Raw genomic sequence first — 17,221 nt, forward strand, 5'->3', positions numbered from 1 at the left:
AACGGAGGTCCGGAAACAGGCGGCAGAAGACTTCACAGTCTTCAGAGAGGTAGCGCACAGCACTGCAGCTGTGCGCCATTGTTGCTACACGGCTCACTGACACGGTCACGGAGGGTGCAGGGCGCTGCTGGGGGCGCCCTGGGCAGCAATATAAATACCTATTTGGCAAATAAATACATCACATATAGCCATTAAGGCTATATGTATGTATTTAACCCAGGCCAGTTTTCCTAATAACCGGGAGAAAAGCCCGCCGTGAAAGGGGCGGAGCTTATTCTCCTCAGCACTCAGCGCCATTTTCCTGACCAGCTCCGCTGGTGAGGAAGGCTCCCACTCTCCCCTGCACTACAGAAACAGGGTTAAAGAGAAGGGGGGCATACATTGGCGATATAATTATATATTAAGAGCCCATATATAGAAACAACACCTTCTAGGGTTGTTACATTATGGCGCTTTTGGTGTGTGCTGGCAAACTCTCCCTCTGTCTCCCCAAAGGGCTAGTGGGTCCTGTCCTCTATCAGAGCATTCCCTGTATGTGTGTGCTGTAGGTCGGTACGTGTGTGTCGACATGTATGAGGAAAATGTTGGTGAGGAGACGGAGAAAATTGCCTGTAATGGTGATGTCACTCTCTAGGGAGTCGACACCAGAATGGATGGCTTACTTATGGAATTACGTGATAATGTCAACACGCTGCAAGCCGGTTGACGACATGAGACAGCCGGCGGACAAATTAGTATCGGTCCAGGCGTCTCAGACACCGTCAGGGGCTTGTAAAAACGCCCATTTACCTCAGTCGGTCGACAGACACTGACACGGACACTGACCCCAGTGTCGACGGTGAAGAAACAAACGTATTTTTCCTTTAGGGCCACAAGTTACATGTTAAGGGCAATAAAGGAGGTGTTACGTATTTCTGATACCACAAGTACCACAAATAAGGGTATTTTGTAGGGTGGGAATAAACTACTTGTAGTTTTGCCTGAATCAGATAAATTAAATGAAGTGTGTGATGATACGTGGGGTTCCTCCGACAGAAAGTTATGGGCGGTATACCCTTTTTCCCGCCAGTAGTAAGGGCGAGTTGGAAAACACACCTTAGGGTGGACAAGGCGCTCACACGCATATAAAAAACATGGCGTTACCGTTTCCAGATACGGCCGCCCTCAAGGAGCCAGCTGATAGGAAGCTGAAAAATATCATAACAGTATATACACACATACTGGTGTTATACTACGTCCAGCAATCGCCTCAGCCTGGATGTGCAGCGCTGAGGGGGCTTGGTCGGATTTCCTGACTGAAAATTTTGATACCCTTGACAGGGACAGGATTTTATTGTCTATAGAGCATTTTAGGGATGCATTTCTATATATGTGTGATGCGCAGAGGCATATTTGCATTCTGGCATCAAAGAGTAAATGTGATGTACATATCTGCCAGACGAAGACACGACAGTGGTCAGGTGAGGCAGATTCCAGACGGCATATGGAAGTATTGCCGTATAAAGGGGCGGTCCATTGGACCTGGTGGCCATGGCAACAGCTGAAAAATCCACCTTTTGTTACCCCGAGTCACATATTGGCAGAAAAGGACACAGTCTTTTCAGTCTCAGTCCTTTCGTCCCCATACGGGCAGGCGGGCGAAGGCCAGTCATATCTGCCCAGGGGGAGAGGAAAGGGAAGAAGACTGCAGCAAGCAGCTCATTCCCAGGAACAGAAGCTCCTCACGGCTTCTGCCAAGTCCGCAGCATAACGCTGGGGCCGTACAAGCGGACTCAGGTGCGGTAGGGGGTCATCTCAAGAGTTTCAGCAACACTCGCAAGGGAACTCCGGGATCCTACATGTAATATCCCAGGTGTACATTGGAAATTCGAGACGTCTCCCCCTCACGCAATTCACAGGCTGTATTCCCAGCAGGTGATAATCAAAGTACCCTTCTTACAACAAGGAAGGGGGTAGTATTCCACACTATATTGTGGTACTGAAGCCAACCGGCTCGGTGAGATCTGAAATATTTGAACACTTACATACAAGCGTTCAAATCAAGATGGAGTCACTCGGAGCAGTGATAGCGAACCAGGAAGAAGGGGACGATATGATGTCACTGGATATCAGGGACGTTTACCTACAGGTCCAAATTTGCCCTTCTCACCAAGGGTACTTCAGGTTCCTGGTACAGAACTGTCACTATCAGTTCAGACGCTGCCGTTTGGATGGTCCACGGCGCCCCGGGTCTTTACCAAGGTAATGGCCGGAATGATGATTTTTCTTAAAAGAAACATGGACGCTTTCCTGATAAGGGCAAGGTCCAGAGAACAGTTGGAGGTCGGAGTAGCACTATCTTAAGTAGTTCTACGACAGCACGAGTGGATTCTAAATATTCCAAAATCGCAGCTTTTTCCGACGACACGTCTACTGTTCCTAGGGAAGATTCTGGACACAGTCCAGAAAAACGTGTTTCTCCCAGTGGAGAAAACCAGGGAGTTATCCGAGCTAATCGGGATCCTCCTAAAACCAGGAAAAGTGTCAGTGCATCATTGCACAAGAGTCCTGGTAAAAATGGTGGCTTATTACGAAGCAATTCCATTCGGCAGATTTCCCGCAAGAACTCTTCAGTGGGATCTGCTGGACAAATGGTCCGGATCGCATCCTCAGATGCATCAGCGGATAACCCTATATCCAAGGAAAAGGGTGTCTCTCCTGTGGTGATTACAGAGTGCTCATCTTCTAGAGGGCCGCAGATTCGGCATTCAGGATTGGATGCCGGTGACCACGGAGGCCAGCCTGAGAGGCTGGGGAACAGTCACACAGGGAAAAAATTTCCAGGGAAGTGTGATTAAGTCTGGAGAATTCTCTCCGCATAAATAAGCTTAGAGCAAATTTATAATGCTCTAAACTTAGCTAGACCTCTGCTTCAAGGTCAGCCGGTATTGATCCGGTGGGAATACATCACGGCAGTCGCCCACGTAAACAGAAGGGCGGCACAAGAAGCAGGAGGGCAGTGAAAACTGCAAGGATTTTTCGCTAGGCGGAAAATCATGTGATAGCACTGTCAGCAGTGTTCTTTCCGGGAGTGGACGACTGGGAAGCAGACTTCCTCAGCAGGCATGACCTCCACCCGGGAGAGTGGAAACTTCATAGGGAAGTTTTTCAACATGATTGTGGACCGTTGGCAAAGACCAAAGGTGGACATGATGGCGTCCCGCCCGAACAAAAACGGGACAGGTATTCCGCCAGGTCATGAGACCTTCAGGCGATAGCTGTGGATGTTCTGGTAACACCGTGGGTGTACCAGTCTGTGTATGTGTTCCCTCCTCTGTTTCTCATAACCAGGGTATTGAGAATTATAAGACATAGAGGAGTATGAACTATACTAGTGGCTCCGGATTGGCCAAGAGGGACTTGGTACCCGGAACTTCAAGAAATGCTCACAGAGGACTAAGGGCCTGGGGAGCTAAGAAGGGACTTGATTCAGCAAGTACCATGTCTATTCCAAGACTTACCGCGGCTGCGTTTGACGGCATGGCGGTTGAATGCCGGATCCTGAGGGGAAAAGGCATTCCATAAGAGGTCATACCTACCCTGGTCAAAGCCAGGAAGGAGGTGACCGCACAACGTCATCACCACATGTGGTGAAAATATGTTGCGTGGGTGAGGCCAGGAAGGCTCCACGACGGAAATTCAACTAGGTCGATTTCTACACTTCCTGAAAACAGGAGTGTTTTGGACCTCAAATTGGGGTTCATTAACATTTAAATTTCGGCCCTGTAGATTTTCTTCCAGAAAGAATTGACTTCAGTTCCTGAAGTCCAGATTGTAAAGGATGTATTGCATATACAGCTTTTTTGTGCCCCTAGGGGCACCGTGAGATCTCAACATAGTGTTGGGATTTCTTAAAATCATATTGGTTTGAACCGCTCAAATCTGTGGATTTGAAATATCTCACATGGAAAGTGACCATGCTGTTGACAAATATCTCACATGGGAAGTGACCATGTTGTTAGCCCTGGCCTCGGCCAGGCGATTGTCAGAATGGGCGGCTTTGTCTTACAAAAGCCCATATTAAAATTTTCCATTTGAACAGGACAGAACTGGGACTCGTCTCCAGTTTCTTCATGAAGGGGTGTCAGCGTTTTCACCTGAAACAACCTCTTGTGGTGCCTGCGGCTACTAGGGACTTGGAGGACTCCAAGTTACTAGACGTGGTCAGGGCCCTAAAAATATATATATATATATATAGTTAGGACGGCTGGAGTCAGAAAGTCTGACTTGCTGTTTATACTGTATACACCCAACAAGCTGGGTGCTCATGCTTCTAAGCAGTCTATTGCACGCTGGATTTGTAGTACAATTCAGCTTGCACATTCTGTGGCAGGCCTGTCACAGACGAAATATGTAGATGCCCATTCCACAAGGAAGGTGGGCTCATCCTGGGCGGCTGCCCGAGGAGTCTCGGCATTACAACTTTGCCGAGCAGCTACGTGGTCAGGGGAGAACACGTTTGTAAAATTTTACAAATTTTGATACTCTGGCTAAGGAGGACCTGGAGTTCTCTCATTCGGTGCTGCAGAGTCATCCGCACTCTCCCGCCCGTTTGGGAGCTTTGGTATAATCCCCATGGTCCTGACGGAGTCCCCAGCATCCACTAGGACGTTAGAGAAAATAAGAATTTACTTACCGATAATTCTATTTCTCGTAGTCCGTAGTGGATGCTGGGCGCCCATCCCAAGTGCGGATTGTCTGCAATGCTTGTACATAGTTATTGTTACAAAAATCGGGTTATTACTATTGTTGTGAGCCATCTTTTCGGAGGCTACTTCGTTTTGTTATCATACTGTTAACTGGGTTCAGATCACAAGTTGTACGGTGTGATTGGTGTGGCTGGTATGAGTCTTACCCGGGATTCAAGATCCTTCCTTATTGTGTACGCTCGTCCGGGCACAGTACCTAACTGAGGCTTGGAGGAGGGTCATAGGGGGAGGAGCCAGTACACACCATGTGACCTAAAAAAGCTTTTTAGATGTGCCCTGTCTCCTGCGGAGCCCGCTATTCCCCATGGTCCTGACGGAGTCCCCAGCATCCACTACGGACTACGAGAAATAGAATTATCGGTAAGTAAATTCTTATTTTCTATGGCTAAAATACATCACATATAGCCCTTGAGGCTATATGGATGTATTTAACCCCTGCCATATATCGCAAACTCCGGGAGAAGAGCCCGCCGTTTTAGGGGGCGGGGCCTATTCTCAGCACACAGCGCCATTTTCCTGCTCAGCTCCGCTGTGAGGAAGGCTCCCAGGACTCTCCCCTGCACTGCACTACAGAAACAGGGTAAAACAGAGAAGGGGGGCATATTTTGGCGATATTTTTATATATTAAGCGCATATAACAGAAACAACACCTTTTAGGGTTGTTTATATACATTTTTATAGCGCTTTGGTGTGTGCTGGCAAACTCTCCCTCTGTCTCCCCAAAGGGCTAGTGGGGTCCTGTCTTCGATAAGAGCATTCCCTGTGTGTCTGCTGTGTGTCGGTACGTGTGTGTCGACATGTATGAGGACGATGTTGGTGTGGAGGCGGAGCAATTGCCGGTAATGGTGATGTCACCCCCTAGGGAGTCGACACCGGAATGGATGGCTTTAATTATGGAATTACGTGATAATGTTAGCACGCTGCAAAAGTCAGTTGACGACATGAGACGGCCGGAAAACCAGTTAGTACCTGTCCAGGCGTCTCAGGCACCGTCAGGGGCTGTAAAACGTCCCTTACCTCAGTCAGTCGACACAGGTACCGACACAGATGAATCTAGTGTCGACGGTGAAGAAAGAAACGTATTTTCCAATAGGGCCACACGTTATATGATCACGGCAATGAAGGAGGCTTTGCATATCTCTGATACTGCAGGTACCTCAAAGGGGGGTATTATGTGGGGTGTGAAAAAACTACCTGTAGCTTTTCCAGAATCAGAGGAATTGAATGACGTGTGTGATGAAGCGTGGGTTAACCCCGATAGAAAACTGCTAATTTCAAAGAAGTTATTGGCATTATACCCTTTCCCACCAGAGGTTAGGGCGCGCTGGGAAACACCCCCTAGGGTGGATAAGGCGCTCACATGCTTATCAAAACAAGTGGCGTTACCGTCTCCTGATACGGCCGCCCTCAAGGATCCAGCTGATAGGAGGCTGGAAACTACCCTGAAGAGTATATACACACATACTGGTGTTATACTGCGACCAGCAATAGCCTCAGCCTGGATGTGCAGTGCTGGGGTGGTGTGGTCGGAGTCCCTGACTGAAAATATTGATACCCTGGATAGGGACAGTATTTTATTGACTATAGAGCAATTAAAGGATGCTTTTCTTTATATGCGAGATGCTCAGAGGGATATTTGTACTCTGGCATCGAGAGTAAGTGCGATGTCCATATCTGCCAGAAGAAGTTTATGGACGCGACAGTGGTCAGGTGATGCGGATTCCAAACGGCATATGGAAGTATTGCCGTATAAAGGAGAGGAATTATTTGGGGTCGGTCTATCGGATCTGGTGGCCACGGCAACAGCCGGAAAATCCACTTTTTTACCTCAGGTCACCTCCCAACAGAAAAAGACACCGTCTTTTCAGCCGCAGTCCTTTCGTTCCTATAAGAACAAGCGGGCAAAAGGACAGTCATATTTGCCCAGAGGCAAAGGAAGGGGTAAGAGGGTGCAGCAAGCAACTACTTCCCACGAACAGAAGCCCTCCCCGGCTTCTACAAAGCCCTCAGCATGACGCTGGGGCTGTGCAAGCGGACTCAGGGGCGGTGGGGGGTCGACTAAAGATTTTCAGCACACAGTGGGCGCGCTCACAGGTGGACCCTTGGATCCTGCAGGTAGTATCTCAGGGTTACAAGTTGGAATTCGAAAAGTCTCCCCCTCGCCGGTTCCTAAAGTCTGCTTTACCAACGTCTCCCTCAGAAAGGGCGACGGTATTGGAAGCCATTCACAAGCTGTATTCTCAGCAGGTGATAGTCAAGGTACCCCTCCTACAACAGGGAAAGGGGTATTATTCCACACTATTTGTGGTACCGAAGCCGGACGGTTCGGTAAGACCTATTCTAAATCTGAAATCCTTGAACCTGTACATACAGAAATTCAAGTTCAAGATGGAGTCACTCAGAGCAGTGATAGCGAATCTGAAAGAAGGGGACTTCATGGTGTCCCTGGACATAAAAGATGCTTATCTGCATGTCCCAATTTACCCTTCACACCAAGGGTATCTCAGGTTCGTGATACAAAACTGTCATTATCAGTTTCAAACGCTGCCGTTTGGTTTGTCCACGGCTCCTCGGGTCTTTACCAAGGTAATGGCCGAAATGATGGTTCTTCTACGAAGAAAAGGCGTATTAATTATCCCTTACTTGGACGATCTCCTGATAAGGGCAAGGTCCAGAGAACAGCTGGAAGTCGGAGTAGCACTAACCCAAGTAGTGCTTCAACAACACGGGTGGATTCTGAATCTTCCAAAATCTCAATTGACCCCGACGACACGTCTGCTGTTCCTGGGAATGATTCTGGACACTGTTCAGAAAAAGGTGTTTCTCCCGGAGGAGAAAGCAAGGGAGTTATCCGAACTTGTCAGGAACCTCCTAAAACCAGGAAATGTGTCAGTACATCAATGCACAAGAGTCCTGGGAAAGATGGTGGCTTCTTACGAAGCAATTCCATTCGGCAGATTCCACGCACGAATATTTCAGTGGGATCTGCTGGACAAATGGTCCGGATCGCATCTGCACATGCATCAGCGGATAACACTGTCACCAAGAACAAGGGTGTCTCTTCTGTGGTGGTTGCAGAGTGCCCATCTGTTAGAGGGCCGCAGATTCGGCATACAGGACTGGGTCCTGGTGACTACGGATGCCAGCCTACGAGGCTGGGGAGCAGTCACACAGGGAAGAAACTTCCAGGGCGTGTGGTCAAACCTGGAGACGTCTCTTCACATAAATATACTGGAGCTAAGAGCGATTTACAATGCTCTAAGCCTGGCAAAACCGCTGCTTCAGGGTCAGCCGGTGTTGATCCAGTCGGACAACGTCACGGCAGTCGCCCACGTAAACAGACAGGGCGGCACGAGAAGCAGAAGAGCAATGACAGAAGCTGCAAGGATTCTTCGCTGGGCGGAAAATCATGTCATAGCACTGTCAGCAGTGTTCATTCCGGGAGTGGACAACTGGGAAGCAGACTTCCTCAGCAGACACGACCTCCACCCGGGAGAGTGGGGACTTCATCCAGAAGTCTTCCACATGATTGTGAACCGTTGGGAAAAACCAAAGGTGGACATGATGGCGTCCCGCCTCAACAAGAAACTGGACAGATATTGCGCCAGGTCAAGAGACCCTCAGGCAATAGCTGTGGACGCTCTGGTAACACCGTGGGTGTACCAGTCCGTGTATGTGTTTCCTCCTCTGCCTCTCATACCAAAGGTACTGAGAATTATACGGCTACGGGGAGTAAGAACAATACTCGTGGCTCCGGATTGGCCGAGAAGGACTTGGTACCCGGAACTTCAAGAGATGCTCACGGAAGAGCCGTGGCCTCTACCGTTAAGAAGGGATCTGCTTCAGCAGGGACCTTGTATGTTCCAAGACTTACCGCGACTGCGTTTGACGGCATGGCGGTTGAACGCAGGATTCTAAAAGAAAAGGGCATTCCAGAGGAAGTTATTCCTACCTTGATTAAAGCCAGGAAGGAAGTGACCGCACAACATTATCACCGCATTTGGAGAAAATATGTTGCGTGGTGTGAGGCCAAGAAGGCCCCAACGGAGGAATTTCAATTGGGTCGATTCCTACATTTCCTGCAGGCAGGATTGTCTATGGGCCTCAAATTGGGGTCTATTAAGGTTCAAATTTCGGCCTTATCGATTTTCTTCCAGAAAGAATTGGCTTCAGTGCCTGAAGTACAAACCTTTGTCAAAGGTGTACTACATATACAGCCCCCGATTGTGCCTCCAGTGGCACCGTGGGATCTCAACGTAGTTTTGGATTTTCTCAAATCCCATTGGTTTGAGCCGCTCAAATCGGTAGATTTGAAGTATCTTACATGGAAAGTAACCATGCTACTGGCCCTGGCTTCAGCCAGGAGAGTATCAGAGTTGGCGGCTTTATCGTACAAAAGCCCATATCTGATTTTCCATTCGGACAGGGCAGAACTGCGGACGCGTCCTCAGTTTCTGCCTAAGGTGGTTTCGGCTTTTCACTTGAACCAGCCTATTGTGGTGCCTGCGGCTACTAGCGACTTGGAGGACTCCAAGTTGCTGGACGCTGTCAGAGCATTGAAAATATATATTTCAAGGACGGCTGGAGTCAGAAAATCTGACTTGCTGTTTATCCTGTATGCACCCAACAAGATGGGTGCTCCTGCGTCTAAGCAGACGATTGCTCGTTGGATCTGTAGCACAATCCAACTTGCACATTCTGTGGCAGGCCTGCCACAGCCTAAATCTGTAAATGCCCACTCCACAAGGAAGGTGGGCTCATCTTGGGCGGCTGCCCGAGGGGTCTCAGCATTACAACTTTGCCGAGCAGCTACGTGGTCAGGGGAGAACACGTTTGTAAAATTTTACAAATTTGATACTCTGGCTAAGGAGGACCTGGAGTTCTCTCATTCGGTGCTGCAGAGTCATCCGCACTCTCCCGCCCGTTTGGGAGCTTTGGTATAATCCCCATGGTCCTGACGGAGTCCCCAGCATCCACTAGGACGTTAGAGAAAATAAGAATTTACTTACCGATAATTCTATTTCTCATAGTCCGTAGTGGATGCTGGGCGCCCATCCCAAGTGCGGATTGTCTGCAATACTTGTACATAGTTATTGTTACAAAAATCGGGTTATTATTGTTGTGAGCCATCTTTTCAGAGGCTTCTTCGTTGTTATCATACTGTTAACTGGGTTCAAATCACAAGTTGTACGGTGTGATTGGTGTGGCTGGTATGAGTCTTACCCGGGATTCAAGATCCTTCCTTATTGTGTACGCTCGTCCGGGCACAGTACCTAACTGAGGCTTGGAGGGGGGTCATAGGGGGAGGAGCCAGTACACACCATGTGATCCTAAAAGCTTACTTTTTGTGCCCTGTCTCCTGCGGAGCCGCTATTCCCCATGGTCCTGACGGAGTCCCCAGCATCCACTACGGACTATGAGAAATAGAATTATCGGTAAGTAAATTCTTATTTTTACCTCACCCTGTTTATTACACAGGCGGGGATTTTTTCTTAACTAGTGTTGTGCTATTCTAAATTGACAACAGTTGTTTACATCATGTTATAAAAGGAGCGTTATAGCTCAGTCTCCAGGACACCAGTTGCAGAGCAGCCGGGAGGTTCCAGGGATCAGTTTATGCCTCTGTGGGCCAGACACATCTCAATCCAGAATAATACAGATGGAGTAGTGGTTAGCATTGCTGCCTCACAGCACTGAAGCCATGAGCTTGTTTACATAGAAGTATATGAATATACCAAGCAGGTTTAAATTGCTCTACAGTCTTGGCCTCTGCCACCTCTCATGGGAGGCTGTTTCACTTGTTCACTACCCCTTCTGTGAGGAAATATTTTCCTTAAATTTCCCCTGAACCTGCCTCCCTCCTGTCAGTGTATGCCCCTAACTGTGTGAAGTTATATATGTATATATATATATATATTCCCTGCACTTGCAGGGATGGGGGTTCCAGGACCGGTCCACAAATACCGGTATTCTTTGAGTATATTTTTCCTTACAATATGTCAATGTAATGGGTCTGGTACTCTGTTTACTACTTAGCCGCTAGTCTTGGTAAAAAGATCACTACTTGACCTTTTGGCTAGGATCAAGTGTAGTATCTGTTCTTATCAGTTTAATATCTGATACGTTCCCTATGTGGGGGCCATGTATTAAATATATGTTTAGAACAGAAAAATGGAAGAAGAGATTGCTCCGTCCACTCCACGCATTGACTCGGTATTGCAGTACCTCCGGGACCGGTGCACCTTTCAAAACAAGGACAGACTATTTCTATTTCTTGTACACTATGTACTTATGATTTGCCAAATGGCTGAACAAAGCTCCTTAATCAGTTCATACTGTGCAGCGAGTCTGGTCTTTGACAGACAATATAGCTCCTTTACTTCAGAGGCGTTTTTGAGGCTTCATCTACAGAAAATGGTGAGATAAATCCTGTCAGTGAGGATCCTTCAGGATAGAAATAAGAAATAATCTACTGAATTTCTTGGTTTCCACCTCTTCCTTCACGTGAGAGAATGTTGATGGAAATCTGACTACACACCTGATGAAATAGTTTATATTTCCAGGGAAATGTGTCTGTCTCTAATACATACTGTTTTCAGTTCAATTTCGGTGTTCTCAGTATTAGAGACAGTATTTCTTTATCCTTTCGCTGATGAAGACACTGATCTAATGAAGGTTCCACTAATAATTAGTGGACGCATCCATCATGGGAGAGCCTAAGGCAACTGTCTTTACTAAAGTACAGTATGTGACCTTAACAGTCACCACAGATTGACAACGGTGAGGCCGTTATTATATTAGTATTCATTCTGACAGGAATATTCCTACGCCCTCTCCGGGCTTATGCATGAATCTTTAAACCGGTTGCATTATGCAAGTTATCCATTCTTGGGGCAGCTGATCCTTTTCAAATTATCTATTGACTGTTTTGGTCTCTCAAGCTCTATTCCCTATCTATTTATTATTGCATCTTTTCCCTGGCTATGACACCCTTCTATTCATTTTGGTTGCAAATCGTAAAATTCTGCTTCCAAATTAAAGCGTACTTTGCAGGCGGGAGCAAATAACTCTATCAGTAAGGTGTATGCCTGCGGTATAACAGGTCGTGGGTTCTCATCCTGAGGATAATAGCTGAGAAATGGGTATTTTAACCTATGTCAGAAAAATGGGTATTCTTTTGGGAGGCATTTGTATGCCTAGAACACGGACTTCCAATGTGCCCTCTGCAGGGGCCACGGAGTCGGACAGTCTGGTTCCCAGTGGGGAGGACACCAGCTTTCTCAGAGTCCACTGATCCGTTGGATGTACTGAATTTGTATCACGAACATATATTCTGAATCTTGGGGAACACGTACCAAGCAAGAATCTTTAGTGCCCATCTTAGACGGGCTCTAATCATTGCAATCTGTTCGCTATCTAACAGGAGTATTCAGTCCAATCCTTTTTCCGTCATCTGGGCATCGCTACCATTTTGGGTCAGTTGTTAAAAAAAAAAAAAAAAAAAAAAGCAGCTGTCTCATGCACTTTTTTTTTCTACAACGGACCTTAGTTCTGGATTTCTTCCTTCGCAGAAGATGTTATTCATGGGTATTCTTTTCGATACCTGGTATCTCGAATGTTGGCGGAGTGCAGGATTTACTGACCAGAATAGACTCAGGGGTCAGACATACACTTCCTCTGCAGGACAGTGGTGATTTTATAGGTGGCTCCATTCCCCCGGTCTCCTGCCTGGTTTCTTCAATCTCAGATTAAATGTTATTAATCTCAGGCAGGATTGAGTTTACGTAAACAGCAGTTTAGTTTCTCTATTAAAATACCAAGATATTTTCATTGGTCGGTCTTTTCGTTGGGCTACACAATCCAGATCTAACTTATAGGACTTCATTCTGTCTCGACATGGAGGGTCATAACCACAGTCAAAAGTTTCAGACATTACGGTTTTTTGGTTTCAACTCTGGCGTTTTCTATGAAACTGATGTCCGAAGTGGAAATATCACTTCCAATCTACGGGCGATCTACAACGCCTTGACTCCAGCTCAATGTCTTCTACAGGGTCTATCCACTGTGACCTATATCAATTGTTCTGTGACACTTGTAGCTGGAGAGACATCGGAACAGTATCTAACATATGCAGAGGGCGGAATTTTGGATCCCGGCAGTGTCTGTCATCTCCAGTTCCAGAATGGGCAACTGGGAAGCAGATTTCCTTAATCTTCAGGCTGTTCTTCCTTAAAGTATGTGAAATCAACAGGGATTTCTGGCTTTGGTGTGTCTATAACTAGCCGACATAGACCTCAGGGCTTCATTGGTACTGTGATCGTTTCGGGAATCCTCTTGTGGCAATCGTAGACGCCGTGTCAGCTCCTTGTCACTTTCATCTAGCATATTTATTCTGCCTCTGGCAACATCTAGTGAGTACGTCAACGCATTTGACCAGTGGCTCTTTCGGTTTTCCTAATCCGCTTCGGATTTGCCTGTTGACTCTGTTCTGCAATGTTATGGCCCAGAGTGACCAGGGCTCCTTACAGGGTACCTTTTCGGCCAGCTCTCCACTCCCAACCTTTACGTCATCACCGGGATATTGTCTATTCTGCCGCTGACGGCGTGATTGTGGAAAACAATGTCATCAAGCCCTACTACGTTTCTGGCTCTCTAACCAATCACAGTGCCAGAACACTTGTCATCGTTTGTGTGTATTTAACGGTCACTCAGCTGGAGTTCTTAGTCCTTTCCGCCTCTTATCTTTTCTACAACACAGTTGTCAGAACTACTTTGTCTTCTTATCTTAGCAGACTGGGTTCTGCTCTAGAATTTACTTTCCAGAATGGCTCCTGTTTCTCCTTTCCGGCCTCTGGACTCTGGTTGAGTTGCGGTTTCTTTTCTCTTACAGTGTTTTGGTTTATGCAGCTAGGGTGGTTTTACTTACAAACCACAAGTTGTATTGGTTTTTCCTCTCCTTCAGCACATTGGGCTTCTTGTGTCGTCCCAGGCTTGTCCGGGGCGGGTCGGTAATTGGCCTTATTGGTTGTTGTTCAAACCTTAACTCTTACCTTGTTGGGTTTGTTTGCTGCACCCAAGCGTGGCTGGCTGGCCAATAAGAACAGGGTGATGTGCTGGGTTAATTCTGCTATTCAGCAGGCTTAGATTTCTTAGGCGTTGCCTGTTCCTGATTCCTTAGGGGCTCATTTGACTCGACCTGTTGGAGCCTCTTGGGCTGTTCACAGTGGTGTATTCGTCGAGCAACTGCGTAGAGCGACGACCTAGTCGTCCGTACATACCTTCACGAAATTCTTCCGTTTTTCATACTTTTGGTTTGGAGACTGCCTCTGTTAGGCATCAAAGTTTGCAGACTGCTATGTCGTCTGTGTCTCCCTCCTCTAATTAGCTTGCTTTGGGAAATCCCATTAGTAAGTGCGCAGCGTCCCCCAGATGGATGAAAGAGAAATAGGGATTTTTGTTTACTTACCGTAAAATCTCTTTCTCTGATTCCATCTGGGGGACGCTGCGATCCCTCCCGTATATATATTCTGTTCTGCCTCTTCCGGCTTTGCTAAACGTTAACTGAGGTAATCTGCTGAGCAGGAAGGAGATGGGAGGGGTTAGAGGGGGGAGGAGTTAGTTTTTTATAGGTTCTGTGCCAAACTCCCAATCCCACACACTTTAACCCATTAGTAAGTGCGCAGCGTCCCCCAGATGGAATCAGAGAAAGAGATTTTACGGTAAGTAAACAAAAATCCCTATTTCACTGCTTCATGAATAGACCCATAAGAGACTAAGGGGGACATTTACTAAGCCGTGATAAGAGTGGAGAATTGAGCCAGTGGAGAAGTGCCCATGGCAACCAATCAGCACTGAAGTAACATCTATAATTTGCATACTATAAAATTATACAGAGCTGCTGATTGGTTGATGGGGCAACTTCTCCACTGGCTCACTTCTCAGCTCTTATCACCGCTTAGTAAATGTCCCCCTTATTTAGCTACCAATTTTTGCACCAATTTGGGGCTCTACATGTGTCTTTGTTTTTCACATGGGGATTGTTGTATGTAAAACAAGATCTGCACCACATTGAAATCATATTTTTTACTATTGTATACATTTGGGGGGTGGTATTCATGTGACCGCCGGTCAGCTGACCGACAGTCACATGACCTCCTCCACCAGCCTGACGGGTCACTGTCCCGATGGTCGGCATGCCGACCAACTAGGATTATTTCCACAACACCCATAGAGTGGGAATAGAACCCGTGGCGACCGCAGGTCGCCACCGAGCCCGCAAGGGGCTTGCTGCACTCGCCCCTCTCCGCCGGGATCCCGGCGTCGGTAAGCTGATCGGCGGTCAGGAGACCGCCGGTCAGCCGTACTACACCCCATTTGGGAGGTTAGTGAATACGCCTTTGATTTTCAATAGGCTGCAGATCTTAATAGACCCTTATGTGATCTACAAAAGAAAATGCAAACTAATCTACCTGTTCTAGCATAACTGATTATAATGATTCTAAAAAAACAGAAGTCTAATTAGTGATTTAGGGGTCTATTTAATGAGCCTTGGAGAGAGATAAAGTGGAGAGGGATAAAGTACCAACCAATCAGCTCCTAACTGCCGTGTTACAGGCTGTGTCTGAAAAATTACAAAAAATAGACTCCTAAATACCTTAAGTTATAATCAAATAAAATCCGCAAAAATAAGGGGCCGACTAGATGGGCCAAGTGGTTCTTATCTGCCATCGAATTCTATGTTTCTATGGTCTGAATGAACAGAGCTCCCTCGCCGCAGAAAGCAGACCTGTTTTCACAGGAAGGTCTACTGCCAGAGTATTCACATGAGCAGATCTGCGGCCTGACTGGCTCCATTGTCCATCTGGGACTGTGAGTCACCCCCAAGATAGATTAGATTGCTTCATCCTAGTTTTTGCCCTCGCTGCCAGTTTCCTTTTCCTCACATTGCACCGTCAGCATCTCTTTTGTCACTTTTGCCAAATAAAAAAAGAAAAGCAAGAGTAAGAGTGGGTACACACTGGCCAATACATCGGACGTTCTATTGAACGGCCGATATATCACGGGTCCGTCGGCCAGTGTGTACGGGCGATATGTCTGCGAACTCCGTGGTTCACAGACATATCGTGTCGGACCCGCAGCACAGCCGACGGTCAATATATCTACCGATATATTGGCGCATCGCTGTGTGTGTACGGGTGACCAGCCGGCCGCCCGTACACATGCTGCGTCAGCTGGCGGTGATTGACAGCTGAACTGGGCGGACGTGTGTACACGCCCGCCCAGTTCATGACGTCAGTTCCCGATGGTTCGGGCAGTGTGTATGCACAGCACACTGCCCGATCCGTCCATAGATATATCTGCCAATCAGTTGGTCTACAGATATATCTGTCAGTGTGTACCCACCTTTAAGAGAGGGGGATAAAACTATTGCACCGTAATTATACAATGATTGTATTTATTGACTGCAGTACCTTCTTATAGCATGCAGGGGGTGCTGCCACTATTTCTGTTTGACGTACATGTTCATGCGGTGGTAAACACTCTTCTCTATAGTTGGAAGCTACTGTCTGACTATTACAGGAAACTGCAGCTTATTAATAATGCTATGTCTTTCAGTAGTGATTTAACTTTCAATTGACATTTTTCCAAGCAGAGAGTAAGCACCCTAAAACATTAGCGAGTGAAGTCTAAAACATGATTAAACACGGCATAAGGCGGCTTATCGTGTGCTCCAGCTGACGGTTCCAGTTTTACACAATGATGAACTGATAAAGTAAAATGAGTTTTCTGCTAATTTACCATTCATGTGTTTTTAATCAGAACTATTGCAGAATGCAGTGACACATTGTTAAAGTCACAGAAAGACGAACTTGCAGGACTGAGTCGTACATTATTTGCACAGAACGCACATATCTAGATTCTTCTTGTAGGTGCTTACAGGTAAAGCATCATAAGCACCTGTGTGTGGCACAGTGGTTAGCATTGCTTGCTCAACATTAGCATTGTGGCCAAGGTTTTGACTCTGACCGTGGTGGTATCTGCTTGGTAAGAATGAGTTTAGTTGCTATATGCAAGGGAGTAAAGATGGCAGAATCGGGAGGCGGTGGATTACAGTAGGGACAGATGGGGTGCTCAAAGGGTCCTGCCAGAGCTCAAATGGTCGCTTTGAACCAGAGTGGAGGCAGGAAAAGTCTCCCCTAGCCTAGACAAGCCAGGTAGTATAAAGAAGCCGCTGCAATGGGCCCCGAGTTTTCTCTTGGTGTCCGTAGCTATTTGCTTAGTATGCATGGGTCTGTGGCTGACCGTTGTGCTGTTTCCATGATGTGAATGGGCTTCATTCTGACCATAGTGCAGTGTGTGTGTTATGAATAATTTCTAAGTGTGGTTCTAACCGCATGCTATATATGCAGAGCCTGGGATAATAATAAAAGCCTAATGTACACCCCCTTCCCCTCAACTGTAGACAAATTACC

At 47.0% G+C, this 17,221-nt stretch overlaps 1 protein-coding gene and 1 non-coding gene across 3 annotated transcripts in view; both read left to right on the forward strand.

The window, feature by feature from the left end:
* Positions 1 to 17,221, forward strand: part of JAM2 (junctional adhesion molecule 2) — a 171,605-nt gene that overhangs the window by 80,504 nt on the left and 73,880 nt on the right. The gene's annotated exons all lie outside the window — the stretch shown is intronic.
* On the forward strand, positions 10,805 to 10,995 carry LOC135052849 (U2 spliceosomal RNA). The gene has a single exon (XR_010242306.1). It is a non-coding gene; the product is annotated as a U2 spliceosomal RNA (small nuclear RNA).

This window comes from Pseudophryne corroboree, chromosome 2 (assembly GCF_028390025.1).
Source record: "Pseudophryne corroboree isolate aPseCor3 chromosome 2, aPseCor3.hap2, whole genome shotgun sequence".
Lineage (NCBI taxonomy): Eukaryota > Metazoa > Chordata > Amphibia > Anura > Myobatrachidae > Pseudophryne > Pseudophryne corroboree.